At 36.7% G+C, this 26,642-nt stretch overlaps 1 protein-coding gene across 10 annotated transcripts in view; it reads right to left on the bottom strand.

The window, feature by feature from the left end:
• The window catches only part of ANKFN1 (ankyrin repeat and fibronectin type III domain containing 1), a 113,490-nt gene extending 86,870 nt beyond the window's left edge, over positions 1-26,620 (bottom strand). For 6 of the 10 annotated variants that reach the window (XM_040649718.2, XM_040649723.2, XM_040649730.2 and 3 more), the window contains exons 1-3: positions 26,455-26,620; positions 22,163-22,219; positions 21,493-21,728 (exon numbers count right to left, since the gene is read on the bottom strand). The gene's annotated coding sequence lies outside the window, so the exon portion shown is untranslated. Of the gene's footprint in view, positions 1-6,302; positions 6,529-21,492; positions 21,729-22,162; positions 22,220-26,403 lie in introns of those variants that run through there. The other 4 variants (XM_040649721.2, XM_040649724.2, XM_040649720.2 and 1 more) reach the window with 4 other exon arrangements.
• Between the last annotated feature and the right edge of the window lie 22 nt (positions 26,621-26,642).

Raw genomic sequence — 26,642 nt, 5'->3', positions numbered from 1 at the left:
AAAATGAATTTACAGCATATTGATTACTTTGCAGTAATTCCCTGTGTTAATCCACTCCCTATAATGCTAATCCTTAGAAAGTGGAATAAACTGTCTTGTGCTTGAGCAAATCAATATCAGTGAATAATATTTAGCTGCAAGATGCAAACAGAGGAGAGAATCCCATACATTTATCTCCTACTTATCCGTCTCTGACTGCAAAAGTACAGTTTTCTATGACCATGTAGCCAGATAGAAGGTAATCGGCTAAAATATTTCTACTTTTGCCATTGCTATTATCCTGTAGATGCTCTCTCTCTCTAACTCAATTCTTTCTTTGCTTCTTGAAATACCTAAACACCATCCTAACTCTAATTTTAAGACACTGCTACCAGACTGTGAGGATTGGCAATGCTCATTGTAAATGGTATTTTCACAGCTCTACTCTTGTATACCTTGTGTGTAAATAAATAATCATATGAACACAACAGCAGAAATCATTCAGAGAAACTCTTCTGCCATTCTGTTTTGTTCCCTTAAACAGAGAACAGTAAAGATAGCTGCTGGTAAATGGAGATGATAATAATGATGGGAGCTGTCTGGAACAGTAGTTATCACCAAACTGTGGAACACCAGTGTCAAAATTAATGAAATTTAAGCTCCTACAACTACTTTTTCCTTCCATCCTGTTTTTCTCTTACATTACTCAGAATCTGGTATGCTCTCCAAAACTTCATTTTCCTATCATCTTACAGAGTTTTTAAAATGCCTAAAACATGATGCCTATAGTGTGACATCGTATAAAAATTTACAGCTCAATATAAGCTGTCAAAGGTTGCAACTCTCAGCCTCTAATATATTATCTAAATGAAACCAAATTATTTTTTAATGTACTGCTGCAAAGAACACTTCTTTAATGAATGTAGTAAATTGGAGTAGTTCAATGGACTTTGGTAGTGTTCAAACAAGTCCAAGGTGAGGCTCCGTACTTACTCCTGTAAACATGAAAACTGCACACTTTGTTCAAAATGTGATCATGGAAGAATACTCAAAAAAGGCAGAAATAATGGGATACAAGCCATACCTTTTATGATAACATCCCAGAAAGCAGTGATTATATAGCTACTATGACATTTGTTTTCAATCCTAAATTGACCACAAGAGTCAAGTTCATCTAGCACTGGTCTAAGCCTTACAACATTGTATTAAAAAACTCAAGAATCCTTTAAACATACTGCAGAGAGACATTCAGCTGCCCAGCAGAGATGCTGCTTACTGAGCTTCTTTGTACCCAGTACCTCAGTGAAGAGCAATAGGATTATACAAAAGGAATTATAAAATTGTGGTCATATTTAACTTAATCAACATTACCTAATTAGACATGGGATATTTTGTTTTATAATATGTCAGCCCATTTGGTTTGAAAAAGCTCCTAACAACCAATCATCTGGTTTAAATTCCAATACAAACAAAGTAAAATGCTATGTTGATTATTTTTAAAGAATAACTTTCTGGCTACTTATTAAATAAAAATTGAATGATTACCTTCCCTTTTGAGCCAAAAAGTATTGTCATACAAGACAGAATCCAATAAAAATGGCCAGTTCTTTTCCACATCCTTTTTTCAATGACCATACATCAAATTTTCCATATATAAAATGCCTCCTGTTATATATACTTTCCAAGAGGTACAAATGGCTAAATGGCAATTCTAGCTCAACACTAACTTCTGGACAAATTTGATATGCTTCATTATAATAATTTTTGAAATACAGTTACAATTTTAAATATTATTACAGAAACTTCTTCAAGCACTATAATCACACATTCAGTGAAGCATTTCAAACTTTTTCCTCTGCTTTTCAAAAGTGCACTGACTGCATATGTCAGCTTCCACAACGTATTGTTTTAGGCCAAGTGTAGGACTTGAAATCCCTATCCATTTCAAGTGACAATCTGATCTGGCCACAAAAAACACTGTGTTTCAGTCTGAATATCTAGTGTCCTTTTCCAAAAGAATTTGCTACTTCCATGGTGATGCCTGATAGCTGTAGTATAATCTTGCACTGTCCAAAGAAGAGGCTATAGAATCCAGCCTATACAAGTAGAGATTTATGAAGTGGCAAATATTTGCTTGAGACAATTGCTGACCTCAAAGGAACATCTTCAGGAGAACAGGCATGCTGAGCGTTGCCATATGATTCACGGAAGGATTAGCTCTGAACAAAAGCTGTAGCAATTTTGTATTTAGAAGAAACTTGGATTCAGGTACATTTTCTCTGCTTGACTCCATGTGAAATTTAAATCCAAAGATCATTAGTTTTGATATTGTCAGGATGCAAAAGGAAAAGGAGACATTAGCCTTAAAAGGTTTAGATAAAGGTGTTTTAGAATCCCTACACAGATTTCTATCTTTCTCTGCTTACCATCTGCATTTAGGCAAGAATCTAATTTTTCACTCAGAGCCATGTTATATGCATTTCTGATGAGTTTCTGGGGAAAGCAAGTTTAGATGGCAACTTTAAGCTCATACGGAACTTTTAGACATTCCTTCAAAATGCACTCCAAACATTCAGGGATTACTACTGCAGAACGAGATAAATGTGAATCAAACTTGATGATTCTTAACACATGGGCTTGAAGATGACACAAAAGAAAGATACAAAATCAGCCTTTTTTCAGATCTTGGCTTTATCATTTTAGATCAAAGAGATTTTTTTCTAGAGATAGAGAAGAATGGACAGTGAAACTATAAAGCATATTTATTTTGAAGACCATGCCACTTATTTTTTTCTGCAACTGTCCCAAGTAATAGACTAGAGACTTAAGGATGAGCCCATGAATACATCTATTAAAATTCAGAACAGCTTCCATATAGTAGACTTTATAAACACCCATTTATGTACTTTTTCATGATGGTGCTGGAACACTAGAGAGAGAAGGGAAAAGAAAGAAAAGATTCTATGCGCTGTGTGTAAGAATAAGGTAAGGTTAAATATTAAGAGGCAATAACTACAAACAAAAATAAAGAAGTGAAATCAACTTTTCATAGAAAGGGGAAAAAACAACTACAAAAGTCCAGTGACTAGAAAATTAACAGAGGCAACTGATTAGAAATGAGGGCATTAGGAATTAATACTTGCTCTCCATAGGGCCATCTATTAAGTCTCTGTTGATAACACTGAAATAGAGAGGAGAAACATTCATTGAAGTCTTCTCATACGCATGATATTTGTGAATTTGAAAAGAAATTGAGACATAGAGGGCTTGGTTACAAATATGAGGGCATGAAGGTGCTAGATTTACCACATCTTAAAAATTAGAGTGCTCTTGTGGGTCTTCACCAACCTGGAACAATCTAAACTCATTGGTTAAGTGTTTTCACAACAGCCATAACCTAAGCCAAAAGGAGCATGTTAGCATATGCTACAACAATAACTGTATTTGGCTCAGTAATACAACTTGACTAAAATGGACGGCAGTGCAATGAACGCTTTGGGACCTTTATATACTCTGGTCATTACTTCCGTAGACTAATCCGCATCTGATTCACAGGTACCTCTCTAGGTATGCAGCAGCATTTGACCAGTAGGTGTTCCCAGAGTCAGTACTTAAACAATACAATCCCTACCTTTTTCTAGCTTTCCCTAGAAAAGATGGTGCTAAGTTTTTACAGAACAGGATGCCCCCTGTCTACCTTCATGCAACAACAACGTATTTCAGCAATGGATCAGATGAATGTTAATTAATTGCTAGGGGCAGTATCACACCAGACTATCACACCAATCCTTGTTTTGGTACTAGAATACAGAAAGCCGTGATGCATGCACAAACTAATGTATGATTTACTTCTTAGCCAGGGAACCTTCAAGGAAGTTATGCCTGTTGCTCTTGCAATGAATAAATCAGACTGAAAAAAGGAAATACTCATATTGTAAGCCTTGCCTTTTACTTGGTGTTGAAAAATCATACAGCATATAAAACTGGTAAAATCCTGAAACTGAATCTGAGTGTGATTATCCATCTTACTAACAGCATGAAACTTATCCAACTTCTTGGCTGCCAGCTGCATAAATAAGCTTCTCTTAACTCTTCCTATGGGCCAATCATCATTCATTCATTTAATCTTTAAAACTAACATCCACTTTTTCTTCAGTTTCAGCTTACTTTATATATGTATCCTATGTGTGAAGCATCAAGACATTGACATAGGTGTTGGTAGCAATGTAATCCACTTCTACATCAAATCCTTACTTCCTGCTGTAAGATATACAGCACTTTTGTAGATTATTAGAGTTCTTGTTATTTACTTAGTTTCTGGGTGAAGTGATCCCTTAGTATTACTTCCTTGTCTCCAGCTTTCTGGGGAGGCTTCATGTACGTTTGCATTGCACTTCAAATGCTTGGATGAAAGGCACAGTATAACTACTGCTAATAGCAGTACAAACATTTCTTCTAAGTAACATAAAGTGCCTCTCAGTGGGTTATTCATACAAAATCACTAATAGTGGGCCTGGCAAAAGGACTGACATTTTTGTTTACTGGAATGAAAATCATCTGCTCAAAAAGATTGGGTAAATGACCAGTGAGGGAATATCGTAGAACTAGACACCAAATGGGGATGGGAGAAACAACTGAGAACATTTATCTGTAATTAATTAAAATTTTTACTTAAAAAAGAAATAGAAGAAAAATGATACAAAGGAGGTTCTTCATCTGTTACACAATATGTATAATGAATTGTAATTTGGAACTCAGGCACTGCTTCCCAAATGCTAAATATTTTAATCTTGTACTTTAGCTGGTATAAATGACTCCTGCAGAAGTACTATTTGAAGTGGAGCATAAAAGCAGGGAAATAAAACCACAGAGAGAAAAGAGGAATAATTCGTTTCAATTATAATACATAATTGTCTTCATCATAAATCACAAAATCTAACACTATTCATAAGGGTGGGAATACAGCAATTTTTCCTACTTTAAATTGGAGTTAAGAGACAAATTGTAAATGACCATGCAAAAGGACTCCCTGATTGACTGATTTATGACTGATTGAACCTGTGATCACATAGGAAAACCACAGTTGTACTGGGTGCTCTAAAAGCACATAGAAAGTGATACACAGATGATTAGCATTGCCAAGGAAAAAGAAAAGAGGGTTAGCAGTACATTACTGACATGACAGTGGATATCTGATGTATGACACTTCTGCATCTACTCTGCACACATAGTTGCAATGACTGTTTTTTCCTGCAGTAATCACATTTGAAATAAGAGCAACTAAGTTGCCTGTACTGCTGAATGTATTCACTGCGACATCAGGAAACCCATCTGTAGCTGTGGGAAAAAAAAGGAAGACTGCATCCAAATGATCAGTATGCAGTACTATTTGTCAAGTATGAACTCTAGTGCCTGAATTTCAATTCAAATGTGATAAAAAATTGTGACCAGAGGAACTCCATTCTATAAATTAGGAAGAAAGGAGAGAGAAATTCATCCCTTATGCAACTCCCTCACAAAGTAACAGACTTAAAATTGGACAAATTTGGATGTTTCTTTGTAGATAAAATGATACAAACTTACAGAGATTATGCATTAAGGTTTTCAGCTGAGGTTGGCAAGATGTATTGAAATCCGTAACACCTCAGGTACAGCAGAACAAGTGTTTACTTCAGTACACACAAAGATTAAAATCCATTACGTTACAATAGGCTGGATTTCACAGAAACACGGCTGCAACTTTACCAATGCTATAGCTATTTTGAGGGAAATCAACTGCTCTGTTTCTGTTATTTATACATCATCATACTCAATTGCATATGCACATATTTCAAGTCTGTAATACTGTACCATGAAGAAAAGAAACTTGATCAATCTACAGAAAAGTTGAGTTACATCTTCAATGAAAGATGAATATTTCATCCCAAATTCTTTATGTTATCATTAACTTCAGAAGCAGATATAATTTTGCCAAGCAATATGGTATAATTCTGCAATAATTTACAGCCCTTTCAACATGCTCCTGGTATACAGTCTCCATCTAGTCGATGGGGGAGGAAAACAAATAGGTTAGGTGACGTGTCCAGGGCTATAAAGAAAGTCAGTAGCATACTAAGGACTAGAACTCTGTTGTGCCAATGTTTTAAAGCCCTGAATTACTAAACGCAGACTTACGATCTTAACAGTAAGCAAGTTAAGCATCACATTAGTAACCCATTTTCAAATATACGTGCCTACTGATAAGTGCTGGACACTTCTGTTAGCCAGCCAGTAAACTTTCCCCCTCCACAGCATGAACTCTGATTGTGTGCCAGTTCACTTACCCATGATTATCATTTTTTCTGTCTGATGAGTGTAGAACAATTGCCTTTCGAGCACTGGTTAGCTAGAGCCGGAAGAACTGTTTTGCCTCCAGCCCAGCTGTCGGAGTCTCCATGCAAGATGCTGTGCAAAATGTTGAGTTAAAAGAAAACACGAGTAGGGGGAAAAGAGAGCTCTCTGAGAACCTCCACATGGTTCCTGTTGCTAAGGGAACCACTCCCTTTGTCTGCATAGGTTAAGAATGGCTGCTTCGTTTGGAATCTTTCTCTTAAGTACCGAAAACAGCATAACAATTTCAGGAAGAAAAAATCCCTCCGGCATATCTTATGACCAAAGAAACAAATGAAGATGCTTAGGAACTCTTACATTAAAAACAGCTATTAATAGTTGATTTGGGTGACCCCAGGGAAGCTGTAGAACTCATCTGTGCCATCTCATGGGTGATACACCACTGCACACAGTTTAATTTAGTTATTGTAAGCAGCTATAGGGATTAGAGTAGCTGATTACAGCAAGATATATCAAGAAACCAGATCCAGTTTATTACTGCAAATGGAGAGAGTTCAATAGCAACTAATATAAGCTTTCAATCTGTAGTCAGTACAGACTAGACTATAGCATCCCAGCTAAGCCATTACTTCCATAGGCTCCTATAAAAACCCAAGCCAAAATCCCTTATGCTGTTCTTGGCGACTGTTCTCCTCTGCTGCCTCACTTTCCCCAGCACCAGCACTGCAACAGCTTTGTTTCTCAACCCCAAATATTTGAGAATCTACATTCTGTACAGGCCCATTTGTATCAGTCCAATATAGCACATGGAGCTAGGAACCCCTACTTCATATCTGTGCCCCTCCCTGCTTTTAAGAAATATACTGGGATGTGTGCTTTTGGATAAGGGTGATTTATGTGTGAGTTTATTGTCATATGGCATTAGGAGCTAATAGAAACTGTTGTGAAGGTTGGTACATCAGGAACAGTAACCCCCTGAATCTAACCTCAAACTTTCTGTTCGTACTAAGAAAATCAGCTTCTTTAGGAAGATATATGGTAAAACATACATTGCACAAAACAATGATATCTCCCTCACTCTTTGAGGTGACATGAAAAACAGTATTCCAAAATTCTGTGATTGTCTTTTTTCTGTACAATTACTTGTTTCTACCTTAATATTACAGAGTAGAAATGGCCAAAGACCTGAATTCAGATCCAAAATTTCAGGCATAGACTTATCTCAGCCCATAATGTGTCCAGAGAACAAGCAGAAAAAATTGTAAGATTGTGTCTGAATGAGCAGACTAAAGTTCAGGATCATAAATAATGCACTTCTGTATGGAAATCAAATTTTTCTCATTCCACCAGAGAGCAGTTGTGAGTGCTTGTGACAGTGGGGAGAGGTCAGAACTAGTTCAGTCTTACTGTAAAGAGTTGAGCTTCACTTTATGAAAGGTAGTTGAGGAATATCAGTGCCAGCGTTCTTCTATTTTCAGAAGAGTTGAGCTGATTTTTTCCCCTCAGACTGTTGCTCTTACAGAAGACTAGTCAGATAACAGTATGAGACGACTTTGCTTATACATTGCACTCCAGCAGTGATTCTTTGACATAAAGGCTAGACGAATTCAGCTGTCACTTCATTGCACATGTTGAATTGTATTTACAGCATGATATGTGTTGCTTCCCCCCTCCCTTTTTCCTCTCACCCCAACGAGACAAATAAAGCAGTCAAGATTTCTTTGTAGAGAGGCCTTTCTGCTCTCCTTTGCAAAAAGATTAGGAGATTAGAGAGGGCAACTAAGAGTTCAATTTAGGGACATCAAAAAACACCCATGAATACGCAGGTTTCTGTTACATCATTTCTAGCAGTTAAAACTGAAACCAGGTAAAAAGCTTATGATTTTATTAATCTTAAATTTTCAGAGTATTAATTTGAATTGCTTAGTCCTGTATGTATACACACATATCCTGTTTCCCTGCCTCCTTATTGCTAGGCTGACGCCAAAGCTAATGCAAGCAAAGGGTACTGGGATTCTGTGCAGCCACAGTTAGGGAGATCACAGTTTTTAGGACTGAACTAGTTTCTGCCAACACACTGCGCCCACTTTCTTCTGCTGGTTGCAACCCATAGAGCCTTTACAAGCATTATTACAATGACAAGGGCAAAAATGTGCAAATTTTAAACATTCAAAGTTGACTCAAAGCATAATACAAACCTTCAATATCCCAAATTAACCCTTAGTGATTCTATAGTATATTTTATCTAAGCCATTTACAAATATTTACGTACATAATACTACTATTAATACTTGAGCATTTTGCTGTTCATTCCCATTTTCAGAATAAAATGGCACTGGGAGAAATATCACACTGAAATGTTACGAGAGAGCCAAGGACAGTGTCAGTCCAGCTCTGCTACACAACACCCCCTTCCTTCGGCACAGAAATAGATTTTACCTGTTTAATAGCAACTTTAGTATCTTATACGGCAAAGATGTTTTCTTGCTTTTAGGAATAATTAACATTTTCTTTTATTACAGAAGCAGCAGTTTTTTGGTGGACTGGTAGCGCATCTCAGACTTGATAACCACAGTGTCACTTTATGCAGAAGTAGAATTCCACTCAGGGACCATTCTTTAATGAAGTAGTAAGAACTTTTTATCTATTACTACAAATCCCAGATTCTCAAAAGCTCAATTGAAAAATTAGCTGCTTCAAGTACTGATCTTGTAAAGAGTCTGACTTTGTTATGCTAATCCAAGGTATTAAGAACAATCAGAAAAGGAATTCATTAATGGCTATTTGAACCAACTGTGTTTTGTCTCAAACACGAACACATCCCCCCAGTCAAAAATTAGCTAACACAGTGTGACAGAAGTTTATTTATGTGCTTATTTGTAACAAGCAACTAAACCGTTTGCAGTGCATGAAATGAGGCTATGGAAAAGTACACTACAGTGCTACTGCTTCGGCTGCCACTCAGTTGGAATTTCAGTATATATGCTTATTTTCAGTTTATTATTCAGCAAAAGACTATGAAACTCATAGCTCCCTCTGTCCACACACTAAACTTAGTGACTAAGACAAGATTGCATTCCTCATTTAATGCAGCTGAAGAGGACATTTTAAAAAAAATATTCACAGAACTCTAAAAGTATCGTCTTGTTTTGTTAAGTCTGTGGACACCTTACCTGTTACAAATACACATCTTGTAATGCAGCAAAAAAAGAGATGCAGATGAAGCTGCTGATAGCCTCAGTGACAATAGCATAACATGCAGATTCACAGGAACCAGTATTTCCCTTGTAAGGAAATTTCTTCATATTGCTCAATTTTTTTCAGTTACAACTTGGAATGAAAATTCCAACATGAAAAATTTTCCATAGGACAGTCATATTTAAAAGAACCTCTATGTAAAAGAAAAAAAAATCTTTGCTTTGAATGAACTGACATGGATTTAAATGACCTGTGAGAGTATGTGTATGGTTGTATGTGCATGTATAAGGTTTCTTGTCCACTTTCGGGAGCCCAGACTCCCATCCTCTGTGGCAGACTGCCAAACAGGCCAGGAACGTGAAGAAACTTGACTTTCTGGCACCACTCCAGGTGAGATGCCGGGGAGCTGAGAGCTGGGAAAACGGGTGAGCTGGCAGCAAACCAAGCACATTTCCATCAAAAATTTCATTGGAATAGACATTTTCATGCAACGTGTTAGGTTTTGGTGAACTGGCATTAGCTGAGAGAAAAATGTTCCACTGGAAACTATCCAACTTGTTATAGTACTGAGGTCTTGACACTTGGACCTCCTATTTTTTTATTCAATTGAAAAAAATATGTATTTCTACTTTCCAGTGTCAAGCATAGAGATACAATATAGTTTATCATGCTATTGATTGTCTACAATTATTTGTCTCAATATTGTAAAAGAAGCCTTTTTTTTTTTTTTTAGATCAGCTATTGCTGATCTGTTATACCATCCCTGTATGCTTTTTTGCAGTCCCCTAAACACAGCTAGATATTGATCAAGATTCTTAAACTTGGGGAAGGCGAGACAAGCAATGCAATGTTTTGCCCCAGGATAAACCAGCAGTTGACTATAACTTTATATTTTATCTGACCTTTCTTTACCCAGTTATGTTTGCACTGAGGTATTATGGGGAAGAGAACATCTTTTGTACTGTTTGGACAGAATCTAATCTTTAATAAGAACATGATTCTTCTATTAAAATAACTGATGATAATCACACTGCTTTAGATGTTCTGCAAACAGATACAGCCATGTAAAGTGACAGATACTTTTAGAATGAAATCCTGACCTCTTTCTCTTCAAATCAAATCATTCTACTTAAATCACAAGGTGGATAAATATAGTAAAGGCCTTTTAAATCTGAACAGAAATGTCAGAATTAAAGATTTAATCAAAGTTATCAAGTAAGATATAAAAAAAACTTATTCTGAGTCGCAAGTGTGAAATTTTCTGAGCTTACTGGAAAACTAGAGCCAAATTCAGCTTTGTCACTGATTGGATACTGCAAGACTATACAGTCTCTGCATGCTTAGCTTTTGAACCTGCTTCTCAGAACATTTATTCATATTAAGTCCCATTCAGGAAGTGATCTCGCTGGAAAATCTGAGCAAACAGTAGTACAGAACTTTCTGACTCAAAAAAACTAAAGAATGTTCTTTTTTTCCCCTTCGTCTTCTTTTAAATGAATTTAGTGCTTGTGAATCAGATCGACAGCCCTAAAGACTGAGGGTTACTGTGCATGCACAAGAACCCAGCCATTTTCAGTGTCCTGACACTTATGTATTTTCACCCTGTGTTGAAAGTTTAACTTACTGTCTTGGTAGTTGGTAAGTTAAACTTACCAATAGGATTTCTGAAGCCTGCAGGTAAGAAATTATGGACCACTTATCATATAGACTGTAGGGAGTCTGAAGCAGTGATAGGTGCTTCAGGATCCTGTCACTGGTGTCTAATTTCCTTGTACAAAAATCAACCAGAAAACCTGGACTGAGAACAAAAAGCTGTGTGTAGGTAGCCGAGAAAAATCAATGAATTAAAGGAAATCATGTTTGATAACAACCTTCTGTAGGGTTCTGTATTGCATTTGCAATTTGGCTATGTTAGCTGCAACAAGTACATCCAAGTTAGGTGTACGTGGGAAACATTTAACAGAGACTTCATGAAATCACCGGAGAAATGAGCTAGAATGACAGCCTTCAACTTCACACCGTGTCTAACCTCTCTGTTAATGTTCACAAGGCACAGACCAATGCCCACAGCAGTGCTGAGCTGTGTATTGTGGTTCTGGAAGGTGTCCTCAAATAAGTGTACACTCTGGCATAATCTCACTTACTTTGATGAAAGTCTACAAAAGAAGTATTTACACTGAATTGCAAAGGCACAGATCAGACCTGTGAATACATATCGAGCAATGTCTGAGAATGGACTTGAATTACTTCAGCCACTTGTAGCAACTTTATATGCATAAATAACAGCAAAGATCAGTGATAATACTGTGAGTGAAATGGTTCCATTATTTAACTATTCCTTTTACAAAGAGGAAGTTTCTAATACTATCTTTAAGTATTATATAAACTCAAACTTATATTCAGAGAAGATTTACTGCATTATGCAAGATTTCTCCTCACTTATGCCTATTTTCCATCAATGTACATATTTGCTCTGACACCTTTGGATATCATTGTCACGTTCTCCTAATCCCCTGGATGAGACTGACTTGCTCCAATCTCTTCTGTTGCTATGAGAAAGTTAACAGTAGTTACAAAGCTGTCAGTGAATTAGATTTCATTTTCTCTCATACACATTTAATCTTTTTATCTATGTATATGAGATAGCTCTTTTTTGGCATCCTACTCATATTAATAATTTCTGACAACTCTTGGTTCATTTTTATGAAAACCTATACCTGGTTTTTGTGTTCTCTTCAATTTCATTAAGCCAGGTAAAGGATAAAATGAAACAAGTTGACTACCCTTCATCCAAAACACTATGACAGATTCTTCAAATGTAAAAGCTTTAGAGCAGGAAACTTCCTTTGGGTGCTCCCGTCATCGAGAACACACAGGGAATACTCCTCCTCTCTGTGTCTCGCAAAGGCAAGAAGAACTCTTAAAACTGAACTGCATCCACACCCATCAAAATGTCACTCAGCTGCTGATTGAAATATCCTTCATTCAAATCAGAGTGAGTGCCTTTAATGGCTACCCAAATGCCTGTCAAATTAAATAAGAAACAAAATGCAAATAAATTAGCATTCCTAGCTACTGATACACTATAAATATTTATGAGGAAAAAAAAAAAGATGCTGTAATTTCAAATGATACCACAGGCATATTTTGTTAAAAATACGGTTAAGACAGTTATACATGCAATACTGTACTTTGCAATTTTTTTCCATTTCACATCACCATAATCACCTAATAAATATTTAAATGGACCCATTTGCTGTAACTATAAAAGAACCGTGTAAACTTGTTGTCATCTAGACACATAAGCCGCAGTGGAGTCAATGAATTTCAACAGTCACTTAATATTGCAAGCCACAAGCTACCTTAAACCTGCCAGCAACTGTCTGCCAGGAAGCTACTGTAGCACCACGGCTACCTCCTCCAACCCAGGACACGAGATTCATTATGAATGCTAGCATTGCTACTCTAATTAGGCCTGGGAGAGGTTTAACAACCATGCTACAGTCTTGCTGCTGACAAATATAAAAATAAAGCCTTGTTCAAATTAGCAATGTGAAGTGAGAAGGCCTAGAAGCAGCAACTGTCTGACCAGTAGTGAAACAGTTCTAATCTATAGTGAGGTTATTTTGCTTCATAAACTGCTAGTATGTTACCTGCAGGAGGTCTCCCTGTAAAATGAATTATAGTAAGCTATATGTGATAATTAACCGTGCATTAGCAAATATCTTGAAACAGGGGGGCTCTGTTTTCTCTGTATTTTGACTAATAAAAGCATGAATTTGTTCAACAAATGATCATTTAGGTTGTGGAATGCTAAGCATATTGGAAGAACACAGTAAGCAATAGAATATTGTAGGTGGACTAACAGTTTCCTTACAAAAACAGGCTGTTTAATAGGCTGGCTCCATACTACGTTATTCACAGTACTAGAAACCACAGTGTTGGGAAGACAAATACAATATACATTTAAAATAATATAAACCTTGTACTCCTATTTACTTTAAAAATGCCATGGATGTGACAATAAAAAAAAAATCCATAAGCAAATGTTTATTTCAGAAAGACAAAATCCCAAATGACTCTTTTCAGACTGTAAATAGATAGCGAGGCAATGGGGATGGCCATCTTCTCTAGAGGGGAAAAAGTACAGCTGGGTTTAAAATAGTTCACATCACATGAATGCAAAGCAAGGCAAAAAAAAAAAAAAATCATATTAATTTCTTAGGTATACTGCTTATCACAATAAAAATAAAGTGGTACTATAATTTATTTTAGTTTCATTTACATTTTATGAAAACATACTTAACCATAATGCTTTACTGAACTGTTACTATACCAGCCATATTCTTGGCTGTGAATCAGGGGTCAGAGCAACTTCAGCATACACAACTGGGCAATCTGTGCTTCTTTATTCATACTGGATGGACTGGAGCTCAAGCTTGCAAACATCACAAGCTGCAGCTCTTACTACAAGTAATCCATCAGCTGTAACTGATAAGTAAAGTAAAGTAAAACATCAGCTTTAGAATGACTAATTGTAGGGTTTGTTCTTATCATGGGAAAATATGCCGCCCCACAATTACCAGGATGAACAGCAAGAAAAACAGAAATTAATGACCAATTACGTTTTAATTCATAATTATCAGCATTCAAAAGTCTCTGAAAACTTTAAAATCTTTTAAACATTAGAAGTGTTCTCTCACTAAATCTAAGATTGAGCCAAGATTGGAACAGACCTCTCAGTTGTATCTCCCTGTTTCTTTCCAAGCAGAGCAGCTCTCATCTGTCCTATGAGAGTAAGCACATCTAAGGTTCCAGATCTTTCACTTCAGCATGATGGGACTATTTCAGTTGAGGTATTGGTTTCTGAGGTAGGGGGTAGGGGGTTATCTGCAAGCTGCCAGAATTATCATTGTGTAGCAGACATTCTGTCTTAAAGGATATTCAGAAAGGTGTTATGTGGAGACAACTGAAAGGGTATGATTCTAGCACGCTGGGATATGCAGTCAGGAGCAAGAATGCTCCTCATTAGTTCTTTGCAGACTGCTTTTTCAATACCAGTTTGATTCAATCTAAGGAAGCTGAAATGTTCTTTGCAATATATCCTTTCCCTCCCAGACTTATCTCAGATTTAATATTTATCTTCAAAATAACCTACAAAATATCTTTAGTATTTCATTCTGGAAATTAAAACACTAATACCCAAAATTAACAGACTTCACAGAAACTCTGATTTTACGACCCTTCACAACTTTCCCCTGAACTCATCACTTAACTGTAAGTTAACTTTACACAAGCTAGATAGTTACCTGTCTCTCTTGATCAACCCCAAAGGAACTACCAACAGTAACAGTTTTCTCAGTGCCTGTATCTTCCTCTACTGCACAGCTGCCAGTCCCTCTTCTCTCATGGACTGTTTATGTAATCAGCAACATTAAGTTCCATTCAGAATAAACACAATCAATCCTTTTTCATCTTGAAAGTCACCATTTCAGTTTCAGATGTAACAAATGTCTTTTATAACTGAAAATTTGTCTTATTTCTTCTGCTCAAACTGTATCTTTTGGTCTAATCAAACACCCCATCTTTTCCTTCAAATGACATGGCACTACAGGGTAGACAGGGATACAGACTTGGCTACACAATGGACTTTATTGCATTACATCAGGGGCAGAGACTGGAAAGGGAAGGAATGTGGATGGCATCTTGCCTGCAAACTATCCACTTTCCCCCAGTGACCAGGACATGTCTGCTCTCTCCATTTTACGTGTGCTGCTTTCCACTTCTTCCCAGTATCAAAGCGCTTTTCCCAAACTCTTGCAGATGCCTTTTGCAACTAACCCTCACTTTATGTTCATGGCTTTTTCCTCCTAAGACATTTCCACATTGCTTGATATTGGCTTTCAGATACCTATAGAAGTAATATTTTTGGCAGCTTGCACATATCATATACCTGAAACATTTAATTTTCTTATAGTTGAATTATTGTTGCCATGAAATTATAAAGGATGAATCTACAGCATGTTATTTAGAAAGCATATAAAAAGGAAATTTGGACACTTCTTACTGGAAAAAAAAAAATATAATAAAAAAGTTACTAAAAATGAATGGCAAACACATTTCCTGAAAGTTTTTTTCAAAAAATAATTTCTCTCACTTAAACAATGGAATGATAAAAAATTGTAAATAGCACTTGCACCAATTTAGCTGTCACTTTTCCAAGAGAGAACACATTTCTTGTCTTAGATTCATAAGGTGCAATCAGCTGGAGAAAGAGACGAGCTTCTATTTTTAGAGATTCTATTTTTTGCCTAAATCTCAACCACAGATTTGCTTATGTCCAAGAACAATGTAAGAGCTTTTTGGGGTTTTTTTGTTTGTTTGTTTTGGGTTTTTTTGTTTTTTTCTTATTTCTGTGGTTCTCTCACTCAACAGCAGGATTGATCTCTACAGTTAAATGCATCAGACAAATGCATCAGGTAATTTTAATCATTCAGCTTGGAGGGTGACCTCATGTATTCATAGTATTGCAGTTAATAAAGTTTAAAGTCTAGTAATGCTTTTGAAATTTAATTCAAAAAATAAAAAGCCAAATGCCTAAGAATTGTCTTATCATTTACACACTACCCTTCAGCTTTGTAAGGTAAATGAGAACCTTAAAAGTACTATGCTGGATTTCCCCAATTTAATTCAATTTAACTATATTTATGTTTTCAGGCAGAGGGTAAGATTGCCCCCTTTTGGAATTTTTAAATCTAGCAGTCCGAATAAAGAATTGGGTGCAGAGCATTCCTAATCTGTGCTCCAGATATGCATCTCATCAGAGATTATTTGTGCTTCATACTCTAGTATTCCAGTGTTATTCTTTATGTGGCTTTACATTCCTTATTAAAGCAATAGGCATGAAAGAATTCAACAGTTCTTGCCAGCAACCACAAAAACACAGAATCTAAAGTCAGCTAAAGGTAAACATATGGAACCCTCTAAGGAATGTAGTAGTAAAGACGGAACATATGACTTCGTTCTCCCTTTCTCTCTTCTGTGGGATGATTGTATTGGAAAATCAGAAAACACACAGTAATCAGGAGGTCGGACTGAAATCTGTATTTTCATGACCTTTTTTTTTTTTTATTCACAGTGCCATAGTGCCAAATATACCAATTAGACGTAATTACTGGAAGCAGTGCAATCTATTCCTTATAAGTACTTATTAATCAGAAATATTTTAATAATGAAACATCATTAACCTGTTCCTTGAGCAGTATCTTCTTGTGGCATCTAATTTTTGAAAGTTAATATTTTAAAATTACATTATATGGCACATTCCTACTTTGTTTCAAAGCTGAAAGATAATCTGAACTTGTTTCAGTTCAGAGTTTGTTTCACATAACTTTGTAAGCATGGCTCTAAATCAGTATTTCTTCCTTATCTGTGTGACTGAAATCATAAGATCCATACTGTAACTTATGTCCTGAAGCAGAGCATTATGAACTCCCCATCCTTCAAGATATGGTACTGTTTAGCATTTTCACAATAACGTACTGCAGCCTGTTAATTTAAATAAACTCATCTCCCAAGTATCAGCATCCAGTCACAAAACTCACTAGAGAACACATTCTCAAGGCCAACAAAGGTTAGAGCAATAATTATTTCCAAAGACTGATGCTTTTAAAGCTAGTTCAGTTACAAAATCCCACTTATTTTAAAACAAACCTGTTGGCTTAAAATAACCAAGAGTTTAATCTAAAGATAAGTATTAGTATGCCTTCTACTAGAGGTAACTTATCAAGTAATCAGATGGACTTCTGACAATCAAATGCATGATAAGATCCCTAAATGGAGAGAAATTGATAGACTGATATAAAACAGCAATAAAATTGAAATTAGAGAGCTTCACTTGGAGCTACAATGACATATCTCACTATAGCTGAAGTAAGACTTTAAGTAAACAAGGAAAGCTGACAGTAGACCACATTAAGTGCACATATAAATCAGAATTTAAGTTACACAATTCTGTTGAAGAACTCATCACTTCAGCTGTGTACTGTTAACAGCTGTGCACTGTTAAACACCATGCCATTCACCTGTTTCAGGATCAGACTCCAAGGAATAGAGCATTTGGTTTTCCATCCTACTACAGCCACAATTATATGACCAAACACTGTTGTTTCTCCCATTAAATGAAGCATAGCTCAGTCAGCTAAACTGAGATTGTATAGTAACACCAGTTTATATGAAATAGTATTCTTGAGCATCAATACTGATACTATTCCTTGAGCACAGTGTTACAGAGCAAAGTTCTTATTGATACTATCAAAAAACAGCCACTATTAGTATTTTTGTAATATTCTTTCTCTCTTAAATATTTAACATAAAGAAAGTGATAAAAGTGGTTCTAATCTATGTATGGATTATCTTTACTTTATGGTAAATAGATACTGGAAATTGTTATGTTTTCATAAAAAAGCTGAAGGCCCAGCATTACAGAGCAGAACTCAGAGTAGAATTTGCCATTACATAAATAGAACAAAGTGTAACAAGATGAGCCATAATGAAACTTTCCAGACTGTTTGTCCAAGTTGTTTAATGCCTTGTGTATTTCTGTTGAGGAAAAGTCAGACTTTCAGGTGAATTATGTCTTTGCTGCTTTAAACAGTTACTTAAACTGTAGCCAGTGTGTCATGCATTCCAGTACAGAATATAAGAATCTATGTACTTAGTGTCACTATATGAGTTCTACCTAGAATTTTCCTTTCAGTGCCACAGAGTTAATCATAAGGAAGGAATGCACGCTCTGATCATGCTAATTAGCTTACTAAATATGACTTCTTTAATGTGTCCTCAAGGATGCTTGAAAGACATTTTATAAAGAGAAACACTTGGTTTGCTTTACTGACATATTAATTACGCCAAAAGGTTGTCTTTAAATAATCTGTAGCTATCTTGATAACTATATATGGAAGAGGAATACCACAGCAAAATATACATTCTATATTTAATAACCACAGGTTTTATTTTATAGTCACTGAAAATGGCATAAGAGGATAAGAGCAGGAGAAATTTCATGCATCCTTTCAGAAAATTTCAATCTGATCTTTATAGGGCATACTTCTTTACATATAAAGGGCATGAACCAGTGCTCTGAATCTCTCCACTCAATTCTGTGCTTTTATTTTACCTCTTTACCTTTAATGAAGGACACTGGAGTACAGCCAACTGCTTTCACATCTGTGCTAGAAAACATTTGAGCAGCATGCAGTTGCAGGACTGTGTCCTCCCTCTAATTGAGAGTATCCCACTAAAGTTTTTCGGAGCTTTACATGAAAAGTGTGAAATATCTGAGGCTGTAAAAGCAATGAATGTATATATATATATATATGCATATATATACATAGTTTATTCTTAGTTGTCATTGTACCACAATATACAAAATATATAGTTTATATATTGTGTGATTTTAACAGTAAGATGGCAATAACCAGGTGATGGGTGAAAGGGTGAAGATTCCGGGGAGACCAGTGACAAGCAGTCTCTAGTGAGCTGAATCCAGAAAAGTATGTTTTTGTATAGCTGGGTTCTGCAATTGAATACTGAGCCAGAAAACAAAGTAGTCTGCACTGTGCCCCTTACAGCTCTAGCTAAACTAATACTGATAAGTTGAAACATAGTAAATTTTCCCTGACAGAAGTTGCTGGAGTGAGTAGCAACTGAAACATGGGTCATAATCCTGGCTAATGACTGTTGGTTCTTCTGTTATTCAAATAATATTACTTAGTCATCCATTTTAGGCTGATCGTAAGTTTGTAAAGTTCAAATAATGTGAGATTTTAAAAAATGCCAGAGAAAGCAAAGTGCTAAACCCCTCTGACATGCAGTCAGGTGTAGGAGTCATATGCCACATCTACTATGTGCAGTCCATGTTTTGTGTGTAATTGTCTCTCAAGTTCCTACTCCAGGGTAGCACAATTATACTGCCTGTAGACTACCTTAGGCCTCAGAAGCAGTAGAATTCATTTTAGCTCATCTTTCACATCAATAGCCTTGCTAAACAGTTATGTAGAACCTCCCATTATCCAAGCAAAAATATCAGAGTTCTAGTCATTCTTCCTGTCCTGCAAGTCAAGGTGAGGAAGCAAGAGTATTTTGCTGTTACTCTGGGAAGTCTTAATGTACTACATATACAAGGGAATTGAAATTACTTCATGCTTAATCCTCTTTTTAAAAAGATTCCATGGGGAATTTAATACTTTATGTAATAAATATCTTCATAATAGTCTCTGTTTCTTTGAGTAAGCCACCATATTCCAGGTTCATACTTCATAATATTAAAACAGATACATTAATTAGCTATGTAATTTTTAGAGTAAACTGATCTTCCCCTAAAAATATTCCACAAAAGATTTTTGGTACAGACATCTGATCTGATATTTTCATTGTTCTACTGGACGATCTGAATTTTTCACTGAATCAAGTGGTCGCTTCAGATTACCATCAACCTTAAAGAAACCAAATAAAAGAATTTAAAATAATGAAGAGCTAACTAGGGGAGCTCTGTGATTAAAAAAGACAAGAATTGCAAGACATCTCCTGTGGAGACCAGCAGTAAAGTTTTAAACCAAATCAGCAAAATTTCAGTTAAGATGCAGTGTAATTGAATATGACATCACAGTGGAAACAAAGGAAAGAGATATTAATTACTAGGTGAACTGCTGGCTGCTCATCTGCCATAGCTTGTATTGAACTCAGAACAAAGTTTTTAGGTACATTCTTTGGAGACTTTCCTAGCAGTGTACGTTTATATATTAAACATTTTTTAATAACAGAAAGCAGTACCACACTACCGAGTATGTCAAAAGACCACAGACAAGAATGTCATGCTACTTCCACAACAGTCAATCAAATTGAAACACGTATCTGCAGAGCAAGCTTTTTCTGTTAGAAATCACAGCCTCCATGAGACCATTTATGTACATAAATCGGAATTTATCTAGACAAGACAAGATACAGCCAAATCAAAATCTCTCAGAGGAAATACACTCATGCTAAGTTACACCACTTCAGAAAGTTTTCTTAATACATTAATGAAACACGCAATATTCTAGGCTGGTGCAGTGCTGCAGTTCCCCACAGAGATTCTGAAAACAGTTCTAAAAACCGTTGCTATAGCAGGCTGGGAGCTTTCAATTCATTGCTAAAGTGCATTGTTTGGAAAACATAGTGAGAAATCACGGCAGGCTAATTTCAGAAAATCCAAGTGAGCCTTTCTTAACTTATCTGTCATGGCAGTCTGAGGTTGATTGCACAATTCAGAGCTCCTTAATCTTCCATAGGCTGGAGTTAATTTGTTCCCTTCAAAACTAGACCCATGAAGTGTATATTAATGGCAAAATTTTCTTATTAGCTATCAGAAACACACACCAACACCTTTTTGTTGAGAATCAAACTAAAGAAAAACTGTTCATAAAAAAGTTTGTATCAGACTGTCATAAAAATGTATCTATACTCATTATAAGCTGCCAGTTTTAGCACTGAGTTCGCTCAAGCATGAATGCAGGTATGTAACAAATATCAACATAGTCCCATAAATCGACGCTTGAAGAAAACAGTAGAAATGTAACTAATTTCATAAATTGAAATGAAATTGTCTGTCTTAAATACTACAATTAGTTGCTTATAAGAACGTTCCATTGAAAGATATTGACCAGACAGCCAAAGTATCAGTATATACTTATATCAAAATGTCAGTATAAATTTGGCATGCAAAATAAGAGTTTTCTCCCCTACAAATATCTGAAATTCCTTTCTTCATATAAAATACCCATTCCACATATTCAGAGAACAGAAAAGAAATAATCTGCCCACGCATCACATTAAAGGAAAAGCAATTTTTGTTCTTCAAAGACAAAAAATTATGTCCAGAAATGCATGTAGTAATCTGCTCATCAGATCCATGAACTTTGTAACAAATTATTCAAAAATACTTACATTGGCTGCAGTTCATTTTCCCCTCACCAGATTATTCTGCTTTTCATTTCTGCTGTTATTCAAGCCTCAGCTGAAACAAATGTTTGTTGACAGGGATGCATTTCCTCAGAGCTGCTTTGTCTGTCTGCAATTCCCTAGATGAGCACTGTTCCAATAATTTATATCGCTTTCGGAGTTCTGTTGCTCCTCTAACACAGGCAGTGCGTTGGCTCTGTCATCTCCCACTTACTCAGCTGCTGAGGAAAAGAAACAATAGATGAGAAACAGACAGCTGATAGTATCCAGCTACTCAAAGAAAAGCAACCTGAGACCATGAAGTAACACATTAGACTGTAATGATATCCTATCGCATGTCATCTGTCCTCCAGTGGCATTTTGAACCCCCAGAAAACTACCAAATATTGCTAGGAAGCTCATGAGGGTATACCTGCACTGTAAAAGGATTTTTAATCAGTCAGTAATATTAATATCGTGGTATTCAAAAGTTATCTGTTCCTTTAAAATGATCTTATATCTATTACTTCAGGTAAGGATTTAAATATCCATTAGAAAATAATCACGTCTATTAATAAATAAAAAACTACTGACAGAGGCAGTTCCATTACTGTATTTTTTTAGAGTTCAGTAAAATTCATTTTTTAATGCAGGCCCAAACGTTTTTAATACTCACTTCCAGCCTCCTCAGGGATGGTATACGCTGCTGCCAACACTGCACCACTTCCTGACACTAAATGAAAAAAGAAAAAAATGTTAGACTGTGGTGGAAGAAAAATTTCAGTGCTTTGATCCATTCTCCCAAATCCAAATTTTATTCTAATACTTAGGGTAACACAACTTTAATACAGGGGCAATGATGATTTGAATTACAATCGATAATCTGAAATTTCTGAAATAATCTGAATGCAGAGGAGCTGAATCTTGATATTCAAAGTATACTCACTGTAGGGATGAAATAATCATTTAAGAATTGAAAACACAGGATATGAATCTGGCAATACCACTACATTTTAAAGAAAAAATTCTTTCAAAGTCCTTCCCCAAAAATTGTGTTCAGATACTAGAAATCGTTAAGGTTGCAAGCAAAGGTATCAAGGAGCCAGACAGCAACCACTTCTTACTATGATCTCATTCATATGGCTGTGTTGGAGAGCAAGAAGACAACATAATTATGAATACACGGCTCTAAGCACAACCTTCTACGAACAAGCCTACCAGTGAGGTGGCATTCTCACCCTTTTGGGTGGATAGTAAGCTGAAGAAAAAGTGAGGAGAAAGGAATCTGGTGGAAATTTCCTTGTACTCCATCTCCTGAATGAAGGATCTTTTTGCAGACACACATAGAAGGCAACAGCATCTTAATCATGTCATCATCTCCTTCGTCAATTTCTGTCTGCATTTCAGCCACAGATTTTGCACCTATTTCAATAGAATATACTTCAGTGTAAAGAGTTAATGTACTAAAACAACTCAGTGATCACAGGACAAAATGGAACTCCAGAGTCATGTGAAGTAGCACTAGTGAAGAAGAAACATCAGAAAATCTGATTAGTCAAGACACCTAGTGGACTAACATCATTTGATTGACAACAGGAGTACAATTCATTCGCGCATTTGATTTGAAAAGTGGGAGCTATCCTACATAACCTATCTCATCAGATGCTAGGGACCAAACATGTTCATTGGATGCATTGTAGTAAAACAGATTAAAGCAGCTCTTAATGCACTCTTAAGAGAACCTATTTAGCTGTAAAAGCTTTGTTTCTTTTACTTACTGTAAAAAACTAATAGAAGACAAACAGTTTCACAATTTATGTAAAGAAACCCCTCCCACAGTTGAGCTATTTACAACTGCTACCAGAACAGATCTCGCAGCTAGAGATGCTGCAACATGTATAGCAGGAAAAAAACAATGGATTGGAATAGAATTCTACTTCAGGAGCGGAACAAAAAGTAAAGAAAAGGTTGGAGACATTATTACTAATATTTGGGATGCGAAATGAAACAAGGTTTTGAGGCACACACAAAAGTGGTCAAAGCCCAGAGTGAAGTGTTGATCACTGGAGCTCATAGGAATGACAGAAGAATTCTTATAAATAGAAGAAACCCTGAGAGCCCCAGCTGAAGTATTTGCCAGCAACATACCATGCTGTCAGGAAATTCTCAAATTGGTCAAGGGCAAATCATACAGGCATCATCATATGGGGAGAGGGTCAATAAATATTTTGCAAATAGATAGAATGAAATTATTCATTTAGAAGTTCACAAGGAGATTGAGACCTTTAGTTGAAAGAGTTTAAAGAAAAAGATTGGATTATATGTTTTGGCAATAGGGCACAGGTAACACTCTCCTAAATATCAAACGTGATTCAAGCTCTAGAAGACTGGGCTTCAAACTCACATAGATGCACTTGGCAATTTTGCTCAAGGTGAAGCTAATATGTGGAAAGATTGTGTAACCAAGCTTTTCTTAAGCAAGCACTAATGTAATTATGCTAGAACATAATTAACAAAGATACGAGCACTCCTTATGGAAATATCAGAAGTTTTAGATATGGCAGGATTTCCTATGACTTCAGAAAATCCTCAGAAACAAAGATATCATGCTACTTTTCAAGCAGCTGCTGTTCATAATGTTTCCTTTTAGATCTCCACTTCCAAGTTTCAGCCCACACTGCAGCAGGGACCCTCTGCTGACACAATAAAATACTTGATTCAGTATTTTCTTTCCCAATCTTTCAGCTGACCTAAGCAGCTCCTAAGGCTAAAATGACTCAGCACTGTAGTTAGATAACATTTTCTTCATTCCTTCCTAAAGTTCAAATAACACAGGCAGCCTTTCACTTCTTTCAGGCTCTTCAGCAGACTCTTTGCAGCTATCTGGCTCTCCTAAAGTTCCAACAATTCAGTTTTAGTGGGTTTCAGACAAGAATGAATCAAACACTGACATTCAAAGAAAGCAATCTTCTTCTGCAATCTTTATTTTCTAGAAAAAGTCTGACAGAAATTCCTCATTTCTGGCTTTTGTGCCTTTGTCATCCAGCTATATGCCTAACCAAAATGAAGTTTTCCATTTTTAAAATTTCTAATCATTCAATTTCATTAACAAAATGGTTCTGCTCCAGAGACAGGGAAACCATGTCACAAGAAAGGTACTGGCTAAGCAAACGTACCCAATAGCCACATATCTTAAGGCACGAACTGAACTTAAATTCCTGAATTTAGCACTCGGTGACTTCCTAACCATCCTGTTCAGACAGCTAATAGTCCTCCACATCATGATGTTGCATCTTCATCTTTAGCAGACAAATTAAAAGCTCCAGCAGCCAATAGCTGTGCATATCCTTTGCATACACTCTCACTGGCTCTCAGTTATTACCTCTACTGGATCATCCAAACAAGGCTAGCTATTTTTGGCTGCTATTCACAGCTCCAATGAGTAGACTCTGGTGGGTACACCTGGCAACACTGGCTTAGAACAAGGTTAACTCAGACACACAACACAAACAGGAAGAAATGGAGAGAGAGGCTGGGTGTTATTGATATAAGATTGTATTTTTACTAGGCTAATAAATACAGTGTCTGCTCATTCCTGTGGGCGTGTGGAAATCTCATTTCACAATGTCACATTCCTGAAGAGCACAGTTGGCATAATTCAGATAACACTTTAAGCACAACAGCATTACCTTGTCTTTTTATAAAATAGATTTTGGCAGACTTAAGAAATAAGTAGAGAAAAGTTAGTCTCATGGAAATCTGCTATCTTCAGTCCTGAGGATGGTTCAGCCACCACCATTCCTCCAATCAAGACAGCCTAATTGCTTTGTTTTTGTGGGTTCTTATGGAATAACACTACTATGAGTCCGAAAAAAACAGAAACACTGACTCTGCTGACTTAAGATCAATCACCACCTACCCTAGGAACGTCAGACCTTTTAAATGTCTCTTCTTTGCCAAAAATTAATGAGCCAAGAATAAGTACCAGAACTTGGAACCCACTCTGCCTCAGTCGTATTCAATGCCACAGCCACACTGGAGGATGAGGAAAGAGAGAAAAGGAATGAAAAAGGAAAGCAAAGATTGGTAATAAATGCAGCATGACTTTTTTTGTTGTTCATTTTTCAACATGAGCGACTACTAGAACCATATGAAACTCCTGGTGGCCAAAGCGAAGCTAGGTCATTTTAGGTTTTATTGAGTTGTTTCAAAGAGATTCAAAATTAGGAATGAACAATAAACAGCTCAGCATTTCATATACAAAAGGAGCCAAACAGAAAAAGATTCAGGAAAAGGAGCAGGCTTTCTATCATACCGGGTTGCAAAAAGCAGCTTCTGAAACAGCCCAAATTAGCTCTTAGTTTCCTTTGGGGTGTCTCATTTCATAGATCATTGTGAATTTTCATGAGACCACTGAAGCCTTCTGCAAATTCACCTGTGTGGTACCATGCTGCTCTAAAAGTCATTGCTTCTGACTGAATGCTTGCTTGCTTTAAACGGAGCATCACCTCAGACACATTACAGCTTGGATGTCTGTTATTTTACTCATCATCATCTAGCATTTTTATTACCATAAACCTCTCCAAGGAATGCTGGTTTTTGATATTCTTAGACACAGTAAAGTCAAATTCATCAGATGGGAGGCTAGGTACAGACTTAGTTTCATTACTTAATGCCCTAAGTCAGTAGGAAGGGATGTATGCTGGAAGCTCAGAAAGTCACTTCCTACACTGAGTCTAAACGGAACGTTTTGCATATTGAAGCCAGATACTGTCCCAAGTGCCTGAGGTGAAGCCCAGACCCCCTCATAACCAGGATCACAACTTCAGGCCTACACTGTACGTTTACGCCTTCAGAACACCACTTCATTTCTGGGATTTCATCCCCTTCCCGCCTCTGAGAGGGGCCCAAGAGTACCTCTGCCTCCATCCAGCGGCACACCATCTTCCACCCCCTGCAGAGCCCTACCGACTGTGCTCGTCCCGCTGCATTCCCTCTGCCTGAGAGCCCACATGTCCTCTGCTTAAAGGCCAGGAAGAAGCCGGGACGAGGACTGGCTGTTTCCCTGCCCCGCCGGTAGGGCCGAGGCTCGGCTCCAGGAAAGCAGCCGCGCGGTGCTGAGGAGAGCCGCGCCGGCGGGAAACTTCTGGAAGGTG

This window comes from Gallus gallus, chromosome 18 (assembly GCF_016699485.2).
Source record: "Gallus gallus isolate bGalGal1 chromosome 18, bGalGal1.mat.broiler.GRCg7b, whole genome shotgun sequence".
NCBI classification, from domain to species: domain Eukaryota; kingdom Metazoa; phylum Chordata; class Aves; order Galliformes; family Phasianidae; genus Gallus; species Gallus gallus.
Note: the sequence above shows the minus strand (reverse complement) of the source record. Positions and strands in the feature narration are given on the sequence as shown.